At 53.4% G+C, this 21,015-nt stretch overlaps 1 long non-coding RNA gene across 2 annotated transcripts; it reads right to left on the bottom strand.

Annotated features, from left to right (window-relative positions):
* Positions 1-1,983: 1,983 nt before the first annotated feature.
* Positions 1,984-20,658, bottom strand: LOC131418109 (uncharacterized). Of its 2 annotated transcripts, none has more exons than XR_009222855.1 (3): positions 20,546-20,658; positions 3,214-3,514; positions 1,984-2,599 (listed from the first exon to the last, which is right to left on the bottom strand). It is a non-coding gene; the product is annotated as an uncharacterized LOC131418109 (long non-coding RNA). The 2 variants fall into 2 exon arrangements; XR_009222856.1 differs by lacking the exon at positions 20,546-20,658 and adding an exon at positions 12,232-12,355.
* Between the last annotated feature and the right edge of the window lie 357 nt (positions 20,659-21,015).

The raw sequence follows: 21,015 nt of genomic DNA, 5'->3' as shown, positions 1-21,015 counted from the left end.
GCTTTGTTACAGTACACGGTTTCTGAAACTATGGTCGGGTCCCCTCAAAGACGGTTTGGGGGGATGACCATTGTTTGTTTTAATAGTATAAGACTGTTTGAAGTGTATTGGAAAAAATATTAGCAGGTCAAATCCACAATTTCACTGATACCATTGCCTAAGATGAATAAAAGGGTTTTTTTCAAGTTAATTGATTTAAAAGAAAAATTTTCATACTATTAGAGGTAGTATATGCAAATGATGACAATCGTGAAGGTAGCTCGGGAAGGCCTGAAGTTTGGGAAACTGTTGCTTTAGAAAAATCCTAAGTCTGGGAGCCTGTGGGCTTGGCTGCACCCCCTCCCTCTGCCCATTGCTGGCCACGTGACTTTGGGGGTGTTGAATGGCCCCCTGACCTCCAGCTCCTCGTGTGTAACATGAAGAGGCTGCAGTGGCTCTGTGGTTCCTTCTCCTTCACGTCCACAGACTGGGGGAGGTGGGGTCATGGATTCCAGAGGCAGAACCCGAACGGGGTGCCCCACAGATCCTGCTGAGACCTCCCAGAGTGGCCCTGGAAGTGTCCTCTCCACGCCTGGTCCCCAGCCCTCCCGGTGCCTGAGAACACCCCATAGAGCTGTCCCCTCCATCCCTGTTTCAGTTAGGCATCTGTCACTTGCAGCCAAAGGGCCCTAAGGGGTACAAATGGCTCTAGACTCTCACATCTTCCCAGGTCATTGTCCAGACCAAGTCCCTCCAGCCTTGCTGGCCGTACTCGTGCACGTCCTGCCCTCTGCTCCTGGGGTCCTCTCCCGCACTGCTGGCCTACGGTTTCAGCAGTGGCCGCACCACCCGATGGCCACAGCTCCTCTCAGGTGTCCCCTCTTCTGAGGTTTCAGCTCAACCCTTTTCCGAGAATGTCACCCCTCCTCTTGCTCTCTCTCTTGTTCCCGGGGGCAGCACCACCCTCACTGGCTCCCATAACCCTGGCCTGCCTCTGCCAACCATCTCTTCATTAAACTCTTCAATCCCCACTTTGCCATTGGGCCACTTGTTTCCTGCCGTCTGTTCCCTGACTGAGACACCTGGCTATTTTTTTCCCCTTCACCGCAGTTACGAGTACCCAAAATCCTAGAGAATTCCATCAAATCTAAGATGTCATGGGAAGAAAACATGGGAATGTCCAGGAGCAAGGAAGGGCAGACAGAACCAGGAGATGAGGCAAAGGATGCCAGGAGACGGGAAGCTCCGAGCAGAGCCAAGGAGAAGAAAACTAAAGCTGCCAGTAACGTTGAGAGTGCCCTGCCAGAAGACACACGAGGCCAGAAAGTCTAAATTCTTTGCTCGGCTATTCACGGGGGAGGATGAAGAAGTGGTTGCCAGAAATAAAAGATAACCAAAATACGTGGTTTTTCAAACAGAAATGTGTGTAGGTGCGTGTAAATATGTAGATACGGAGAGGGTGAGCAACAGCAGGAAAGATAAAGAAGTGGGGATGAGGAAAAAAGGAACCGTGATAAAGGGAAATCGGGGTTATTCATCTCCTGGTGTTGTGGGAGTTTCTCCGACACAAATAGAAAAGCCACCTTTAGCCTGCCCTTGGAGCCGTAGCTGATACCCACCTGCAGGTCCTGGCCCTGGCGGGGACCACAGTGGCCCCACAAAGCTCTCAGGGAGGCAAGGCCCCATCCACATCCTACACATGTGAGTCCTGCATCCCCCCACTGCCGGCACAGGGACCCCCACCACCCCGCTCCACCGTGAGGGCAGTGCTTTCCCAACCCCCTCCCAGCTCCCTCCTCCTACTTTGGAGCTTCACGAACCCCAGCGCATGAGATCATTTCACAAGACAGATGGGCGTGCCATTAAGTAATGTCGCCTCCTAGATGGATTCTCCTTCGTGTCTTCCAATTACCTCAAAGACATCTTGATTTGGTGCTACTATGCCTATAGCATCTCTCTAAGCCTTGCTTTTCATCTTTTGAAATAAAGAAAGAACAGGCCCCAGGCTCGGTGCAGAATGCAGCCCCTCGGTCTAGGTTTATTGTTTTTATTTCTATGGTTACCATCCTTTTCCAGCACGACGTGCTGGTTTTCCATCTACTCCACTGATGTAATTTTCCTTTCAAATAAAATTTTTTTAGTGGAAACAAAAATGGGATTATATAAAGAAAAATGTTGAGTGAATCGGGGTCAGCAAACCACGGCCCACAGGCTAACTACCTGTTTCTGTAAACCCAATTCCCTGGCACACCGCCACGCGGAGTCGGTGATCTTTTGTCTCTGGCTGAGCTGTTTTTGCACCGGCAGAGTGGAGCAGCCACGACAGAAATCATGTGCCCCACGCAGCCTGAAAGACTTACTCTCACCATTCACAGGAAGCGTTTGTCCACCCTTGGGGAAAGGATCATCCCCACGGTGTGCGTGTGGGAAAGCAGAGACGGTGGCCTGTGAATGACTGAAATTGAGTGAACAGTGAGCAATGATTAGGGGCTTGGGCTCTGGGGGGAAACAGCACCAGAGGAACCCAAATATCTCCACTTACCTTCAAGTCCCTTCTCCTGACCCCTCCTCGACTTCCTTGTCTGTAAAACGGGAAAACGGGCCCCACCTCACGCAGCCCCTGTGCAAAGCAATGAGATAATTCAGGAAAGGTGCAGGCCCCACGCCTGGTGTAGAGAAGACAGTCAGGAAGGGGTGGCAATAATCCTCACAAGTGTAGATGGGGAGAAAACCCACCTTGTGCCGGCTGGGATGAGAGTTGCTAAGGAGAGGAACTTTTATAATGCCGGGAAATTATACTGGGACACCACTTGGGCTTGGAAAATGTGGGCCCCAAATTGAAAAAAGAGCACAAAGAAATAGCCACTCAGACAGGAGCGGGGAAACGGAGGTGAGATCTGGACCGAGGAAGCCGAAGGGGGAGGACTCGCCGAGCAGCGCCTCCTGATGCCGGAGATGGCAGAAATGCAGAGGGACCAGGACATCAATAAAATCAGCTCCCCCTGTGCTGCTCCAGAGTCACCAGTGAAATGTGCCCGTCACAGCTGCCACGGGGATGCTGAATTTGGGGAGCGAGGAACGAATGGAAGGAGCCCATTTGGTGGGTGGGTGATGGAGGCCTGCAGAAGCGAGAAGAGCCCGGAGGAGACGCGAGTGGGGGGGAAGTGCTCAGCAGAGGTGGGAAATGAGAGCGGGGGGAGCAGGAGAGACGCCAGCTCGGTGAATGGCAGAAACCTTGAGGTCGGCTTTAGACTCCCCGTAGATGCGGGATTTGGGGACATCGACCAGCCGACACCTGGGTTACGGTGAGATCCTGTGGTCCTTTCAAGCCAGAGTTGTTCATGACCTTAACAAACTTGCCGTGAAAACAACAGGCGCAGGTAAAACATTCCTCTCCCCCCGGGGCCCAGGACAGTCCTGTCTGAGTCAGCCTCTTCCACAAACCTTTTTTCTTCTAGTTCCCTGAGCCAATAAATCCTCCTTTGCCTTGGACGGTTGAGGTTGAATTTCCCCTCACTTAGCAGATGGAAGAATCCTAATTACAGAAACCAGAGAACATAGGTATAACTACTCTCCCATTTTACAGATGAGGAAACTGAGGCTCCACCTCCTTCTCTCTTGTTAGTGTCATTTTTGGGGCTGTTGCCTTCAGACATCCCTCCCCAGTTCTCTCCCAGCCAATGGAAAGAGAGAGACGGTGCTCACACCCCCATTGGCTGTGTTTTGGTCACAAGGGAGCCTGGGAAATGTAGTCTTTCTTCTCAGTGGCCATGTTCCCTGCGTCTATGAGAGACGTGGAGGGGGACTCTGGGGGGCACCTGCAGTCTGTGGCGCAGCTCAGCAACCCCTGCCCTGTCCTCCCACAGGGCAGCCGTGAGTGGGGGACAGTTGACCCACCGGCCCAAAACCAACGTGACAGGACATCTTTGTCACACTGGCCTTGCCAGGTCGTCCCTGTAGGACAGCACTTACCTCTGGGCAGGATCGAAGGTTCTGCAGACAGACAGACAGACCAGGGGTGAGAGGCAGTGAGCAATGATAGGGACAATACCCACAAAGGCCTGCGCCCCCTTCCTGGGACTCCCAGGGAAGCCCAGGGACTTCCCTCGTGCAGCTGGCTCCTTCCCACACCAGACACCAGACACCAGACAGGTGCTGAGGTGAGGGGACCCCCAGGGCCATCACTCTGCCTTGGGTTGGAAACTCCACCCTTTGAATGAGATGCTAATTATAGCCCCGTGTGTGTAGTCTGTCATCTGCTAAAAATAGGCTGTCTGTGTTCTCTCTCCACAGGTGCAGGAGTTTGGGGGAATAACACTGTTTTTAGTGCTGGTGCTAGTAGGAGGCGACTGACTCCTAGACTCTGGGAACTGGGTCTATCTGTGGGAACTGGTTTGCAGGAGCACGACCCACAGGCAGCGGGCCAGTCAGAAGAGGTTCTGCAACCCCGACCTCAGCGGAGAGGGAGCTGATGGAGGAGGAGAGTCCGCCCTGTCGGCCTTGCGGGGTTGCTCTGGGCTGCCTGGAGTGCGAAGCCTCGGCTCCCAAGGCTGAGAGACGTCCGTCACCCAGGCAGGAGGGAGGCCATTAAATCAGGGCACTGGGGGAGTGCATGGGGGGCGGGTGGGGGCCAAATCCACTGAAAAAGCCAGGAAACAGGGACGTCGGAATGAGATGGGGGATAGGGGTCCCGAAGACAATACAGGAGACACGTGTGAGGGGAAGGGAAATTGAGAGACTTCATTCATTTATTCAATAAATATTTATTGAGTCCTACTACATGCCAGGTGCTAGGTTGAAAGGGACAGATAGGGTTGCTGCCCTCATTCATTAATTTAATATTTCAATGCATACTGAGCCAGGCAAACAAAATCCCTTCCCTCCTGGAGCTAAAATTTTATTGGGGGGTGGGGGGGCTGTCCAATACCCTCTTCCTCAAAAGCAAATGAACAAAGAAATAATGAGTTGGAGACACCCATGGGACCTCCCCGACACTGAGGGCCTCCAGTTCAGGCTCCCCGTGTCCAGTGGGTACTGCCTGTCCCAGCTGCATCTTCTGCCCCATTCACCTCTGTGTCCCCACAAAGGCTCAAACCAACACCCTCAGCCTTGACGTGCCCCCCTCGCTCTGGGGGGCACCACTACACAGGTCCGAGTGAGTTAAACCTCAGTGGAGGCCCCGGCCTCACCTCTGCCTCCTGGATCCAGACAAGTGGATCCACCCGGCAGAGTCAGGTTTGCACCCAGAACCTGAGCCGCAGGAGACTCTGGGAGGTGCTGCTCCTCATGTCCACCCTGAGGCTACCCACCGCCCAGCACGCTTTTCTACCCATCTGGAACTTCCCAGCAGCAGCAGTGGCTCCAACATGCCCTTGCCCAACATGATCCGATGATCCTGAGCAAAGGAGAACACCCCCTTCCTGGGAGACCAGAGCCCACCAGGCCCTAAGAAAGGGGGTGGGGCTGGAGGAGCCACTGTGGCCTTTACAAGGAAACTTCCAGATTCCCAGGGAGACCAGTGTCGGCTGCGGCCGGAGAGAGGCACTCATGGCTCCAGGGCCCCCGTGCCCCTCAGATGAGCCCTTCCCAGCCCCCAAGGAGATGCCCCAGACCAAGGAAACTCCCCACAGCCCACCCTGCCCCTGTGTCCAACGACCCTCGGGTCATCACGTGTTGATAGTCCCCAAGGACAAGAAAGTCTCAGCCCAGGGCCCGGGCCTCTGAGGGTCTGCCACAGGATGTGTGACATCGGGAATGGAGCAGGAGGAGGCCCCGCAGGTACACATTCCCCAGAACTTCAAGGAGGACCCGGCTCTCCTGCAGGCTCAGTCTTGGGGAGCCACTGCCGGGCTCCGTGTGGTCAGCAAGGTGTGCCGTGTTGTGTAGACACCGCACCACCAGCCTGCACTGTCCAAATGGCAGGATTCTGCTCAGCAAAGTGCACCAACATGCAGAATTCTACTGGCGAGAATATTTAACTGCCTGGCCCCTGGAAATCATGTTTCCATCTTTATTACCCGAGAACTGAATCACTGCCAAGCTCCTCATGTCCCCGGGTGCATTTCTGGTGAGCAAGTCGGGGACAAGCCTTAGACGGCTGTTCCAGCCCATCAGTGGGGCAGACCCGTCTCCAGGGCACAGAATGTCTGGGTCATGTTCAGCTGCTCTCTGGCCCCCGGGAATGGCCATCTTCGCTGTGACCTCTGGTTTTATGGTCTCACGTGAGAGAGGAGACATCGCTCAGTCCCTGAATCATGGCTCAAAGCCCCTCACTTTCCCTGCTGCAGGTGGATCCCAACATGTAACATGACCTTGAGCACAGCCCATCCCAGGTCGTAAAGCCACAGACACTGGTTATTCTCACGTGGAGGGGAAGGACCTGACCCCCACCTGACGACTCTCCATCCTGCTCCGAGGGCACCTGGGAATCAGGATTTCCCTGTTCTTAGCAGGGGCAGTGCATTAGAGTCTGGAGCAGAGAGCAGGAGGTCACAGAGGGAGGACGGAGTCTGGAAAAGAGGAGACACCAGGTGAAGTGTTTTCATTTTGCCTTTTTGGAAGCCAGATGTTGGAATGCCAAGAAATTTCCACTAAGAAGGTCATCGAGGGAAACTATTCCTGATTGGTTTCTGGGCAGGTAGACGGGCCATCAGAAGAGTCAGCTTTCTGAGAGCACAGCCTCTGGAGGCAGATTCTCTGAGTTCAAATCCCACCACTTATTAGCTGTGTGATCTTGGGCAAGTTATGTACCCTCTCTGTGCCTCAGTTTCCTCCAGTGAGAAACAAGGATAATGATAGTCTCTGTTGCATAGGCTCATTGGACAGGTTAAAGCAGAAAGTATCAGTAAAGTGCTCTGCAGTGTCTGCCCATAAGACGCAAGGGTTTAAAATGTTCCAGATCATCATCATCATCATCACCACGACCATCACCATCATCATCGTCATCATCACCATCAACATCATCATCATCACCATCACCATCATCATCATCACCACCACCACCATCATCATCACCATCATCATCATTATCATCATCACCACCACCATCATCATCATCATCATCACCATCATCGTCATCACCATCATCACCACCATCATCACCACCATCATCATCATCACCATCATCGTCCTCATCGTCATCACCATCGTCACCACCATCATCATCACCATCACCATCACCATCATCATCGTCATCATCATCATCGTCATCATTGTCATCGTCATCATCTTCATCACCATCATCACCATCATTACCATCACCATCATCACCATCATCATCATCATCACCATCATCACCATCATCATCATCACCATCATCCAGATTACATTGATGACACGCTGACCTTCATTCCTGGCCTTATCAGTTCCCTGTGTTTTTGTGCCGGGATCAATCCTGTCTCCTGAGTTAGACCTGTCCCTGCGGAAACGCAGGCTGAGAAGGATGCTCTAAGGTCATCCCCCTCATCATCACCACCTTCAATACCCTCACATGTCACTGAGCCCACGGCAGGTCCTAGCCTATCGTCCCTCAGGTGGGCAGCACTCTGCAGTTGGCAGAGCACATGCTTTCTCATTCACCTTTCCAGCATGAGCTGATCCGGGAGCTGCCAGGCCTCGTCCTGGCCTTCCTGCCTCCCCTCCTGCTCATGAACAAGCCCTCCCCCACATGGGTCAGTGAGAGAGACCCTTCCAACACCTGAATCAGATCACAGCACCTCTCTGTGCAAAACCCTCCAGTGCCCCCTCATGGGGACCGATGGGTCAGGCCCTCCCTCCTCTCAGATCCCATCTCTTCCCATACTCCCCTCACACCAGTTACCCTCCCCATCACTGCTAGTCCTATGTCCCTCAAGCTCATCCCACCTCAGGTCCCTCCACTAGGAGGGGCCTTGCCTACATACGCCCGCCCTCAGCCAACTCCTTCTCTTCAGAGAAGACAGATCAAGTGGCCCCTCCTCAAAGGGCTCTCGACTGCCCAGTCCAAATCAGCCACCCCCTCCCATGAGTCATGTCACTTCTTTCCTTCACAGGAGTCATCACGGTCTGACACGACCCTGCGTTTATTTCATTTACGCATTTATTCTCTATCTCCCCCGACTCAAATGTAAATTCCAGGAGGACAGGGACGCTGACAGTACTGGTCACCACTGCATCCCCAGCACCCAGAAGGTGCCCAGCAACACTAGTGGGACAAACGGCAAGTCACGGTGGCCCAGGTTGGGGGGGAGTGGCGTGTGTCTTTAATGCAATGAGCAGCCATAAAGTCTGCTTTACAGCCCGCAGGTACCGAAGCATCTGCCAGCCCTGAAAGGGGAAGAGAAGCACCGATCCAGACACTTAGCAAGAAAGGGAGAGAAGAAGGAGAGATTCCAGAATGGGCAAGGATGCGTTTTCCAGCGCTGAGTAGGAGCGTATGTTTCTTCCTGGTCTCATGATAAAAGAGGGATACCCAGAGCAGAAAGACCCTGGAAATGTCAACGCTCTTTCTTAAACTCAGCCCACAGCAGCGTGTCAGGGAAGCTGTAGTGATGGAGGCTTTGGGATATAATTTTTTTAAAAAAATTAAGCAGCAGGAGGAGAAAGAGCAGCGGCCCGGGGCCCGAAGCCCGGGGCTTGGGGAGGTGCGTCTGGCGGGGCCTCCCGACAGTCGCGGGCGGCGGGCGCATCCCCGGAGCGAGGCCGCCCATCCTCCCGGCCTCTCTGCTCCAGGTTCAGGGACCATCAGCCCTTCACGGCTTGTCTCTCCAGAGCTGCTGGAAGCAAAGCTGCCAATTACAGGCTGGGTCTCACACAGTTCCTACAGCAGTCCCTCCTCCTGAACCCCAAGCCCTGATCCGGGGCGGCCTCCCGACCCGGTTCACTGTGACCCCGACTGGGGACCCGCTGACGACAGGGCTGACGCCCCCACGGCTCTTCCCGCGCGGGGCCGGGGCTCTGAGGGCTCCGCTGCGCTGACTCACTCAGTCCTCGCTGGACGTGGTCACAGGGCCCCACAGGAGCCGCAGGTCACAGAGGAGCAGAGGCGGGCCGGGCGGGGGCGACACCCCTGGGGCTCATGGCTGCAGGGCCCGCGACCCGGAGTCCAGGCCGCCCCGCTGACCGCTGACCGCGCGCTGATGTGCCCTCGCTGGTGGAAGAGGGGCCTCGGCGACGCCCCCGGACACCAGTCATGCTCCCGACGCCTCTTTCCAGGAGAGTCCTACTCTTCTGAGACAGTGAACCCAGTGCAACGGGACAGTGAAACGGACTTTTCAGGGGGACTTGGAATTTTGGCTGAAGTCCCAAAGCTAGAACCCACTTACTCTAAAGAGAGTACCGGACACATCCCACAAGCCAGCAACCACGACCCCCACATGAGAGAAGAGGGACATTTGGAAGGAGATTCTGAGAGGGAATTCACAACAGGAGACGCTCTTCAGCCCAGAGCAAGCCCAGGCTGTGAGAGCCTGAAGAGACTGGGGTGCTGCAAGGAGCACGTGCACGTCTTTCTTCCTCACGGGACATTTCCAGGGCTGCCTCAAAACCTGAGCCGAAAGAGCCTCCCGAGAGCCCGGCCTGGGTCCCCTGTAGATTGGAGGGAGGCCAAACCATGCTGGATCCCTGGGGACATTGGACAGCTGCTGAATCAACCTGCCCTGAAGTCCACCCCATGGCTGGTCTTGGTCATGGGAGACAACACATTCCCTCACCATGCGAGTCAGGTTCATTAGGGGTCTCTCCTACTTGCAGCCAAAAGCAAGCTAACAGACACACCATCCCTTTGCAAAAGCCTTCTCAGACCCGCCAGCACCCAGCACTCCCTCCTTTCTCTGAGCCTCAGGACGTTTCTCACTGCACTGACTCAGCGCACCTGTGTGGGGCTGTTTATGTCCCTGTTCACGTCCCCCACCAGCCATGCGCCCGCTGAGAACAGACCTGTTTCATCTCTCTCCTCCTTAGCCCAGGGCCCTGCACTTAGTAGGTGATCTGTAAATTTCATTGCACAAATGAATGAATAATAAGAAGCCGGGCATCTCTGTTTTGTTTCTGTTTTAGAAGCTAGGTAGATGTGTTTTCTTGTTTTTGTTTTTAAAGAAACACATCATTGTCACTTAAACTGCTCGGCAATATTTTGATGCCAATAGCGATGGATATTAAGACATTTTCTTGTAATAAACTGCGTCTCCATCAAAGCCCCTCCCTCTTTCTCAGGTGATAGCATTTGAAGATGCAGGAATTTCCTTCCAGCACATATCCCTCTAACAGATGTGGCACATTCCGACAGCCACATCTGGACAGGTGGCTGCCATGATAAATCTCCACAATGGGCCCAGGGGACTCGGGGCCACCAACGAGAGTTTCGACAATTCATCCCCTTGTTAACTGTGAGAGTTGCTCATCCTTGTCAGGAGTGAACCTCAACCCTCCAGGACACAGTCCAGGCTGGGCCTTCCGAAGAGAAACTGTAAACCGTCCTGGGCAACCTTAGAGATGAGACTTCAGGAAGGGGCGTGACAGCCATGTTGTAAAGCCAGAGTGGACACGCCAGGGCCAGCCGTGCAGATGGAAAGAGGCTGTGGGCACCAAGGGTGGGGCCAGCCCTCAGCATCAGGACCACGAAACACCACTGCAGGTTTCTGAAATCTCCATCTCCCCCCAGAGCCCGCCCTCCCGTGGTCTCCCTATCATGGTAAACAGCAGCTCCAACCTTCCAGGGCTTCAGCCTCATCCCTCACAGACACCACGGTCCAAACATTGTCATCTCTCACTGCACTGTTGCAGGCGCCTCCTCACTGGTCCCCGGCCTCCACTCTCACCCTCCGCACAGTTTCTCCTCCACACACAGCGGAGGGATCTGTTATCAAATCCTCTGTCCAAGACCCTTCAATCATGTCCGATTTCATCAGAATATGAGCCAAATTTCTGTACCGTGCAGGGTGAACAACTCGTCCAGGTCTGCCTGGGGCTTTCCCAGTTTAGCAGTTTTCCCGTGTCCCGGAAAACCCCTCATCCAGGCAAACTGGGGTGGTTGGTCACTCTGGTGTCATGACAGGCACCTAACTCTGACTGCTCTCCTCCTTGCTCACTCCACTGTGGTGGTCACACTGGTATTCTTGTTCTTTCTAGAACATGCCAGGCATGCTCCCACCACAGGGACTTTGCACATGCTGTTTCCTCTGTCTGGAACATTCTTCCCCCAGATATGCACCTGGAAGACTCCCTTAATTCATTCAGGCTTCTGTTGAATTGGCACACCTCAGAGAGGACTTCCAGGCCCCCCAACCTAAAGTGGCCCCCCAGAACTCTCTATCCCAATACCCTGCTTGATGACTTGATTTTTATAGCTTCTATTACTATCCAGAACAACACACACTTATATAGGTGTATGTACGTGTGTGTGTATGTGTGTGTACATACACACATTTACACGGATGTGCACACACACGTATGTATGTATATATGGTTGCACTCATGTGGGGCGTGTACCTCAGTGCTCACTGCCCCCTCCCTGCTCCACTGGAAGGTCAGCTCCGTGAGAACAGAGCCGTGGTCTGTTTTGTCACAGCTGTGTCCCTGGGGCCTGAACAGGGCCTGACATGGGAGCTGCTCTGTGAAGAGCTATGGATTGAATGAATGAGTGAATGAGTGAATGATGCGGTCTCTGGGAGTGCAGCCTCAAAGGGATCCTTGGGGCGGGGAGACCGACAGAAGCTGGGCTGCGCCCCGGGCTGGACTCCGTGTCAGCGTCCCCCCAGGAGGAGCCTCTGAGGCCCGAGCTCCCCTTGTGTCCCGTCTCCTCAGCTCAGAGCGTCTCTCCGAGGGCTCTGGCCGCGGGGATCACACAGAAGCCGGCGCAGAGCTCCCCCCGAGCGCACTCTCCTGGACGAGGCTCAGATGGCGGGTCTGCCGTCTCCAGGGACCCGGCTCCTGGACGGTCACCACAGGCAGCTCCGCTGTCCGTCAGGACAGAGCCGGGCGGTCAGGGACACTGTGGAGCTCGATGAACCTGAGCTCTCAGCCAGGCCGCCACCCTCCAGGGGAGGAAACTGCAGGCCGACGAGGGGCCGGGAAGGGCCACAGGCGCTCAGGTGCTGGGGGCAGAGCCGGCCGAGACCAGCGTCCTCCCAGGCGGGGGCGCCTTCCTAATGGAAGTTTCCGGAAGCCTTGGCCCTGATCCTTCTCTCACCACTCCCTGTGAGTCAGAAGGGCAGGATTACTAGAGCCCAACTTGCCAATGAGGAAACTGAGGCACGGCCAAGGTAAGTGACTCACCTTTCTTCAAAGGGCTCATCACCGCAGGACCCGTGGCCCGGTGGGTACAGCTGGGCCTGAGCCAGCGGCCTGGGCGGGGTCCTGCTCGGCCGCTTTCAAGCCGAGAAATTGCTGATCCCCGTGAGCCTCGGGTTTTCCGGCTGTAGAATGATAATGAGCACAATGGACCCACGGCTTTTATGAGCAAGATGAAACCCAGGCATCCCCCGGGGGAGGAGCCTGACTCTGGAGCCAGAGGGCCGGTCACCCCACCCGCCCTTCCAGTGTCCCCCGAGACCCTGCACGGGTCACCAATGCCCGTCTGCAGACAGAGACGATGGCGGCGCCTCCGCACGGGGTCCTCGTGTGGATCAAACGGTCTAACGACTAAATGGTTGAAAATGTTCGTTTACTTGTTTTTGTTTTCTAAACAATCGGAAAATGCCTCCACACAGCAAGCACAACGTATTTGTTAAATAAAAATGCACAAAATGCATGAAAAGTGCTCAGACCGTGTCTGACGCCCGTGCGCTCCGTGAATTTCAGCTGCTCTAATTTTTATTGACAAAGTGAGACCAGAACCTGGGAGTCCTCACCCCTCTGCTCCCCTCCTGCCCTCGTCACACCCCAGGCCACGGCTCCAGGCCGGCTCTGTCCCCCGGACACCGGCTCTCCTCTGAGGTCACCTCCTCTCTCTGCCCCCATCTCCCCACCGCCATCTCCTCCAGACGCTCTCACACACACACTCACACATGTGCACACTCACTCATTCACACTCACTCTCAGTCACACACATTGCACACACAGGTACACACTCTCAGTCACACACTCACATGTGTACACGCTCATTCACACATACACTACACACTCACTCTCATACACACACAGGTACACACTCTCAGTCACACACTCACACGTGTACACACTCTCATTCACACATACACTACACACTCACTCTCATTTACACAGTGACATATGTACACACACTCACACATTACACATACACACTCACTCTTGGTCACACACACATTACACACTCACTCTCATTCACACGCGTGCACACACGGCCCCTGAGGTGCATGCAGACCTCAGCTCTCACCATGAAGGTCTGAATCCCAGCCGACTCTGCAAACTCTGCCCCCGGCCCCTCCAGGGCTCCCCCCTCCCGCATGCCCAGCTCGGGAGCCGCCCGCACCTGCCGGGACCCGGCGGGGCCCTGGGAGGGGGCACCTGCTGGGACTCGCTTCTCTGCTGAGAGGACAAAGGGAGTGGATGAGGTCCTCACGCACCTCCCTCCCGCCCACTCTCGACTCTGTTCCCTTCACAGCCTCCATAACTGGGCTCCAGGGAGGAGCAGGACCCTGTTCTCACGAAGCGCCGGGGCTGGTGGGGACCCGGCTGTCAGCAGCCACGTGCAGCAGATGCAACAATCCTGGGGGAGGGGTGGCCCCAGCAGCAAGCACTCAGCTCCAACCGGGGGGAATCGGGGGTCTGGGGAGGGGCTGGGGGAGGGCGTGTGGAGCCGACATTGGAAAGAAGGAGCAGGAAGGTGGTGCAGTGGGAGGACCAGCCGGGATAGCAACAGAGACAAGGACGAACCTGGTGGGGGCGAGAAGGGGGCTCCCGTGGGCAGAGCCATCGGTGGGAAATGAGAATGGGATACAGAGAGGTGGCGGAAACCAGGAGGTAGAGCCTGAGACACCCCCTGCGGGTGTGGACTTTATCCCTCGGGCCAGCATCCCTGTGCTCCGGCCACCCCGTCACCTGTCTGATGCAGCACAGCCTGTGAGGAATTCGCTTTCTTTTAAATCAGATGTCTAATTATGTAAATGTATTTCAACAGCAAACCTTATATCCTCAACTTAATTGGGAAAATAAACTGAAAAAGAAAATAACGGTAGAAATTCCAACCTAGGTGCTATTTTCTACCCGAGGCTCGGAGCCTGAGGTCTGCTTTTTCTGTTAAAAAGAGAGAAGAGGGTTAGCGCCGTTGCCTAGTGGTTAAGTTTGGTGCACTCTGTTTCAGCCGCCCAGGTTCACAGGTTCAGATGCCAGGTGCAGACCTACGTCATTCGTCAGCCATGCTGTGGCGGCATCCCACATACAAAATAGAAGAAGATTGGCACAGATGTTAGGTCAGAGCGAATCTTCCTCAGCGAGAAAAAAAAAAGAGAGAGAGAGAGATGATCAAGTGTTAGAGAAGTGTTAAAGACATTGGCATGACATGGAGACTTTTCTTCTTAAGGGAAAGGAGAATTAAAAAAGACTAACTTTCTCAGCACTGGTCTCATTGCTGCAGAACAAATGTCTGTGTTATCGCATGAGGGACACTTAGCAGCATCTCTCTATTGCAGCTGACTCTGTCCCTACTCAAATCCCTCAGCCCTTTACCGTGCTCAGCCCCACTTACAACTGCAGATGTCTGAGTCTCTTTGCTTGGGGGCTTTTTCCAGAACAACAGAAGGTCATTCTGTGCACACAAGCACACACACACACACACAGAGCAGGCTGGAAATCGCAGAGAATTAAAAACCCCGCCAACTAGCAACACCACCTTCCAGCCAATGACTCTCAGGGGTTGATGTGTAAATTACTAGCCAGGGCCCCTCTGATTTCCCTTCTAAGGAGGTTCTTGGTCTGGTTTCTGCTTTGCCCCTGAGATCAGGACTTTCAACTTCCACTTTATCAAGTCTAGAAAAGAGTATCTTTTAGGTACATGGGATTAGGAATAGGATTGGTCATAATCTTCCCATTCCCACAAAGGACAGCTTTCTCCCCACACCAGCTGAGGGCTCTCCTCCTCCCTCACCCCCAAGGTCAGACCCCAGTCCTGTGAGATTCAGTCCAGAAAGGCCCTGAGGCCCTGACTGTGATAACCAGGAGTCTGGAAGGGCCGGCCTGGAGATGTCCTCTGGGCGGGGCTGGTTGCTGTCCAGGAAATTGAAGCCGGGTACCTGAGGGGTACTGTAGATATTAAACCAATTTGCTGTTTTTCCTGTTTAACTTGAGGGGTGACTCAGGGGTCTCAAGGATTTGTGAGCTTGTTTTCCAGAGGATCTGTGAGCTTGTTTTGCAGGAGAAAGAGAATGCCTTCGGGGAGGTTGCAATCACCGATGGCCAGCCCTCAGCAGCCCTTGAAGCCCAAAACTCAGATTGCCCAGGGGCTTATCAGGAGTGACCCTTTTGTTTCCCTGAAGTCCCTCCTGCCAAGCCCCTTAGCTCTATAAAACTCCCCACTTTCTGTTCTTGGGGAGGTGGATCTGAGGCAACCCAGGCTCCCACCTACTTGTTTTGGCCAATTCAAATAAATCTTTCTCCATCTCCCAGCACCGATGTCTCAGTGTTTGGCTTGCTGTGCATCGGGCACACGAACTTGAGATGGAGAGGTTCGGTATGAAACTATTTTCGTAGGGCATCGATTACTGAGAAGAACGGGAGCAGAGCTGATCAGATTTGCAAGCTGAGAAGCGCGCCGGCTGCTGCTGTAGAGGGTGGACTTGAGCGCTGTCAGCGGGGACGCCTGGAGCCCAATCAGGAGGTTGTTGCAGAGGCCCAGGTGAGAGGTGGTGCAGGCCTGGACAGGGGAGGGGGTGGCAAAGATGGAGGGACTAGTGTGGGAGATACACACTGTCATATAATAAAAAATATATTTGGTCCTTGTCCCGGCCTCCAGGCACAGAGCTCCTAAAACTCTTGGAGTTTGCTGAGTGATGGGAGTGTCTTTGTTATTCATAAGAAGCCCCTTTGAGCACACCAGAGTTTATGCTAACGAGGTGACTTCAGGTGGGGCCCCTAGACAGCCTCAGGATGGGGTCTGGTCACCACGAACTCGCAGCCCTGCCCTCTGACCTCTGGGGAGGGAAGCAGGCCTGGAAATCAGGTTATAAACACTCTTGAACAAAGCTGTTCAGTTTCCCATTGATGAACACGTGGGTGTGCTGGGAGGGTGGTGTGTGGGGAAGGTGGTGTGTGGAGAGGGCATGGAAGCCCCCCCCCGCCATACCCTGCCCTCCGAGTCTCTTCCATTTGGCTGTTCCTGAGTTGCACCCTTCATCATAAACCAGTAATCTAGGAAGTAAACTGTTTCCTGAGTGCTGTGAGCTGTTCTAGCAAATAACCAGACCTGAGGAGGGGGTCGTGGGAACCCCGATTTATAGCCATTCGTTCAGAAGGACGGGTGGCTCCAGCATCTGAAGTGGGTACAGTCTCGTGGGACTGAGCCCTTAGCCGTAGGGTCTGCGCCCACTCTGGGTGGTTAGTACCAGAAGCACACTGAACTGTCGGACACCCGGTGGGAGAATGGTTGCTGGTGTCAGAAAACACTACCCACAGAAAGTGCAATCAACAGGCATGTGTAACGGATTACATGGTGGAAATGAGGAAGAGAACATTTCTGATTTAGGCAAACAGGTGGATGAAGGTGCCGCTCTCCGAGAAGACAAACAGGAGAGGGGCAGGAACCAGACGGGGGCGGAGATCAGGCTGAGTCTTAGCCGTGCCGAGTTTGGGCTACCTTTGGGCCATCTTGGGAAAATGTCATCTAACTAACTAACTGTATCTAATGAGGTCCAGGGGTCTGGAACTCCGAGGAGAGGCGGGAGCTATAGAGACCCCCTGCCTCGCAATGGTTAATGAAGGAAGAGGACATTTAATTACAGGTGGGGAGACTGAGGCAGAGAAGAGTGACAAGAGATTTCCACATATTGAAGTATGTGGGGTAACTTCTGGTTAAAACTGATTTGGCTTGAACTAAAGAAGCCTGACTTATGGCCCCTCAAACATACGTCGTACATCTGCTTAACCACTGAGGCCAAGAAGGCACTCTCTTAAGATACGAACGCATACTTCCCCTCCTCTGCCCTGTTGGTAGCGCCCCCCATATCAGTCCCTTTCCCGACATCAGGGGCATGTTGACCTGCTAATTTGCAACTGAATACCTCTTTGAAACTTCAATGAATCTGTATCCTGGGCGTGTTGAATGTATGCGTTTTGTTCTAAAAAGGTATAAGACTGTACTGAAAATCATACTTCTCCTGAACACTTTCTTCCTTTCTGGAAAAGGCCTTCCTGGGGCCGGCCCCGTGGCTTAGCGGTTAAGTGTGCACGCTCCGCTGCTGGCGGCCCAGGTTCGGAACCCGGGTGCGCACCGACGCATCGCTCGTCAAGCCATGCTGTGGTGGCGTCCCACATAAACTGGAGGAAGATAGGCACAGATGTTAGCCCAGGGCCAGTCTTCCTCAGCAAAAAGAGGAGGATTGGCATGGATGTCAGCTCAGGGCTGATCTTCCTCACACAAAAATAAATAAATAAAAAGGCCTTCCTGGGTTATAATTCTTCACCTTCTCTCTCGTATCTATAGAGTCATTATTGGTGATTTTGCATCGACAACAGGAAAGAGACTTGGCAAGGTTCACACTATCGGTAGGCTGGTGGCACAGTGTCGTTGTCTGGGTAGGCTGAATACCGACCCTCCGCAGATGCCCTGTCCTAACCCCAGAACTAGTCAACGTTACCTCACAGGGTAAAAAGGGACTCTGCAGATGTGACTAGACTAAGCGTCTTGAGCTGGGGAGATTATCCTGGATTATCCAGGTGGACTCAACATAATCGCAGGGTCCTCGCAAGAGGGAGAAGGCGACGTGGTGAGAGAAGCAGAAATCACAGTTACATGCCACATCACGACAACGATCCAGTCACCCACAGGCCATATATACAACAATGGTCCCATAGATGAGCACCATAGAGCCCAGGTGTGTAGTAGGCTATACCATCTAGGTTTGTGTAAGCACACTGTGATGTTTGCACGACGACGGAATCACCTAACGACGACGTTCTCAGAACGTGTCCCCGTCGTTAAGTGACACATGACTGTAGACTGGTGCAGCCTCTAGAAGCTGGAAGAAACAAGGAACAGATTCTCCCCGGAAGCCTCCAGAAGGAACCAGCCCCGAGACACCTTCATTTTAGCCCCGTAAAACTCATTTGTGACTACTGACCTCCAGAATAAATTTGGAGAGTAAATCTGTGTTGTTTAAGCCACTAAATTTGTGGTAATTAGTTGCAGCCTCCATAGGAAACCAACACAGTTGTACTTGCTTTACTGTTGACGGCCTGAACCCAGCTCTGTTGGGAATTCTGGCCATAAGTAGCAACACTCTGAGGACATTTACTGTTTACTTGGCAAGAGTTCCCAGGGCTGGTTTAGTGGCTCAGACTCTTTCTCCTCAGCCTACAGGTTGGTAAAGTCTCTGCCCATAATCAAAATATGGCTGTCGTAACTCCAAATCATGACCTCAGATGACAGCATCTAAAGCAGAAAGAAGGTCTCTACATTCTGAGGACTTCTTGATGTAATGGAGAGCAAAGTCTTTCCATGAAGCCCCAGGAGACTTCTTTTTATAGCTTCTTGACCAGAACTTGTCACATGCTCGTCCCGGGATTGCACTGATGGGCTTAGGGCAGCGTTGACACGTTTCCTTCAGCAGGAGCAGTGGCTGCTGGGGAAATGATAAAATGTGCTGCTCTGAGCTTACTTCCATGTTCCCAGGTCCCGAGAGACTCACCTACTCCCTCTCAGTTCCTCGTGTGAGTCAACAATTCTGAGACCAGGGCATAAGGAATAGAGACTGGCCAAACCACAAGACAGTTCTTTTCTGCAAGATGGTAGCACCTGCCTGACCAGAGCCCACCAAGCTTGCGGCTGACACTCTAATTTTGTTTCCTTCCCCTACGAGCCCTCCCGTTCCCCGTGTTTGGAGAGGCTTTCCCCTTGGGGAGCTGCAGTAGCCACTTCATTGCAGTTTGAGTCTCCAAGAGTTTTTGAAAGTTCAACATGTGCCCAAAAAAGCAGATTTCTATTGGCAAGGAAGAGGGGGACTAGATATTGGATGAGCAACCAGTAGCAGCTGCCACAAACTCTTTGTCGTGTTCACCTGTTATATCTACTTTACCTCCTAGACTTTAACCCATTGGTCCTTGGCCAAGAAGACCGTATCCCCTAGGGAATGTCTGGCAACATCTGGAGATGTAGTTGGTTCTACAGCTGGGGCATGTTGCTACTGGCATCTGGTGGGTAGAGGCCGGGATGCTGTTAAACAACCTTAAACGCACAGGACAGCCCCAAAACAGAGAATCATCTGGCCCCAAATGTCAATAGTGCTGAGGTTGAGAAATTCTGATCTAATCCTTGGGAGCAGGATAGGGTTGCCAGATTTAGCATAGGACATAATTGCATTTATAGTAAAAAATGATTCATTGTGTATCTGAAGTTCAAATTTAACTGGGTGCCCCACATTTTATCTGGCAGCCAGAAGAGGATCATGTCCTATACCCTGTTGTTGGCTAAGGCCTGGTACCTAACAACTTAATAAACGTTTGTCAAATGAATGAATAATGAGCATCTCACCAAGGACGCGCAGGCTGCCGCCGGCTCCAACAACCCTGATCAAAGCCCCTTCCTCCCCGGGCGCACACGGGCGGCTCCGAGGCCCAGGGCCGCCCCTCCTCCACCGGGCTCAGGGGGCCAGCTCCCCCAGAGCAGCTCACGGGGCTTCCCTCCCAACGCCTCCTCCCAGAGGAGGCCTGGCTCCTGCTCTGAAATGCACCGCGGGATCAGAGCTGGCCTGTGGGTAACCCACGAACGAGGCCTGTTGGGGGCCTTCACGGCTGCCCGCATCCAGGCTGAGGCCGACAGGCTGTGGCCGGGGGTCCCCAATAATGTCTGTGAAGGGCCCACAGCGGATGGTCCCTGTTCACGGCAAAGAAACAAGCCCTCCCTCCACCTACTGTCTAACCAGCACCAACCGAGAGCTCCCACAGCCCGGCTTGTGGTTCCTTCTGAACGAGCGAATGCAGGCACACAGGCCTACAGCCTCCTTCATCCACAGTGAAACCTTCTAGAAGGTTGATGGTGGGGAATTAGATCCCCAACTGCCCCAGATTTTCAGTCATTTTGCAGACTATGGAGGAGACTCACAGGGCCCACGAGAGTGCATTTCCAATTCTGATTCAATGAACATCCATTGTGCACCGTCCACGAGCCAGGCACCATGCGTGCATTTTATTCTTGTTAATCTCACTTAATCCACATGACAACCCGCAATGTCCTCAATATTCTCCCCATTCTTAAGACGAGGAAACTAAGGCCTGGGGAGATCAGCTACGGATTCACCAGCCGGCAGGGGCCGACTCCAGATAAATTAGAACCTCAGCCATGGGGCTGCTCTGCTCTGCTTTTATCACCACCGCCATTAATCAGCTCACAAGTGAATTTTCTGGAAGGTGATTATAAAATCAGGTGTTCTGTTTAGAGAGACCTAAATGGAATTGTACTTACGGTCCAACGGACCCTGCTTTTCCCCTTTAGAGAACTACCATCCACCAAAGACCCACGAGCTCTGCCTCGTCCACAGAGACTTGCAGCCGTGCTGCTGGGGGCGGCATCGCTTATTTAAACGCTCAATTACACGTGGACTAGTGCTGCTGTGTGTGTTTCACCACACAGTAAAATTCATGTGTTTAATCTTTCTTGTCTGCTTATCCAAAAGAGAACGATTGATGGATGGTTAAGCAACTAGACAAATTGTCGCTGTTATCTGTGTTCTTAGAACACTCTCTTAACTGGAGGCTGCCCAGCTGACTTCCGCTGATAAGTCTGATTAAATCTCGTTGGTCTCCAAGGTTACAAGCTAGCAACCCCCAGGAGACTGCAATTACACCTGTTTATAATTTTCCCACCTCCCAAACTAACCCTTTATTCCTGAACATGCACTTTTCGGCGTCAGGCATTAGTATAAATTATGCTAT

Source organism: Diceros bicornis, chromosome 19, assembly GCF_020826845.1.
Source record: "Diceros bicornis minor isolate mBicDic1 chromosome 19, mDicBic1.mat.cur, whole genome shotgun sequence".
NCBI classification, from domain to species: Eukaryota; Metazoa; Chordata; class Mammalia; order Perissodactyla; family Rhinocerotidae; genus Diceros; species Diceros bicornis.
The sequence above is the reverse complement of the archived record's forward strand: the minus strand, read 5'-3'. Positions and strand labels throughout refer to the sequence as shown.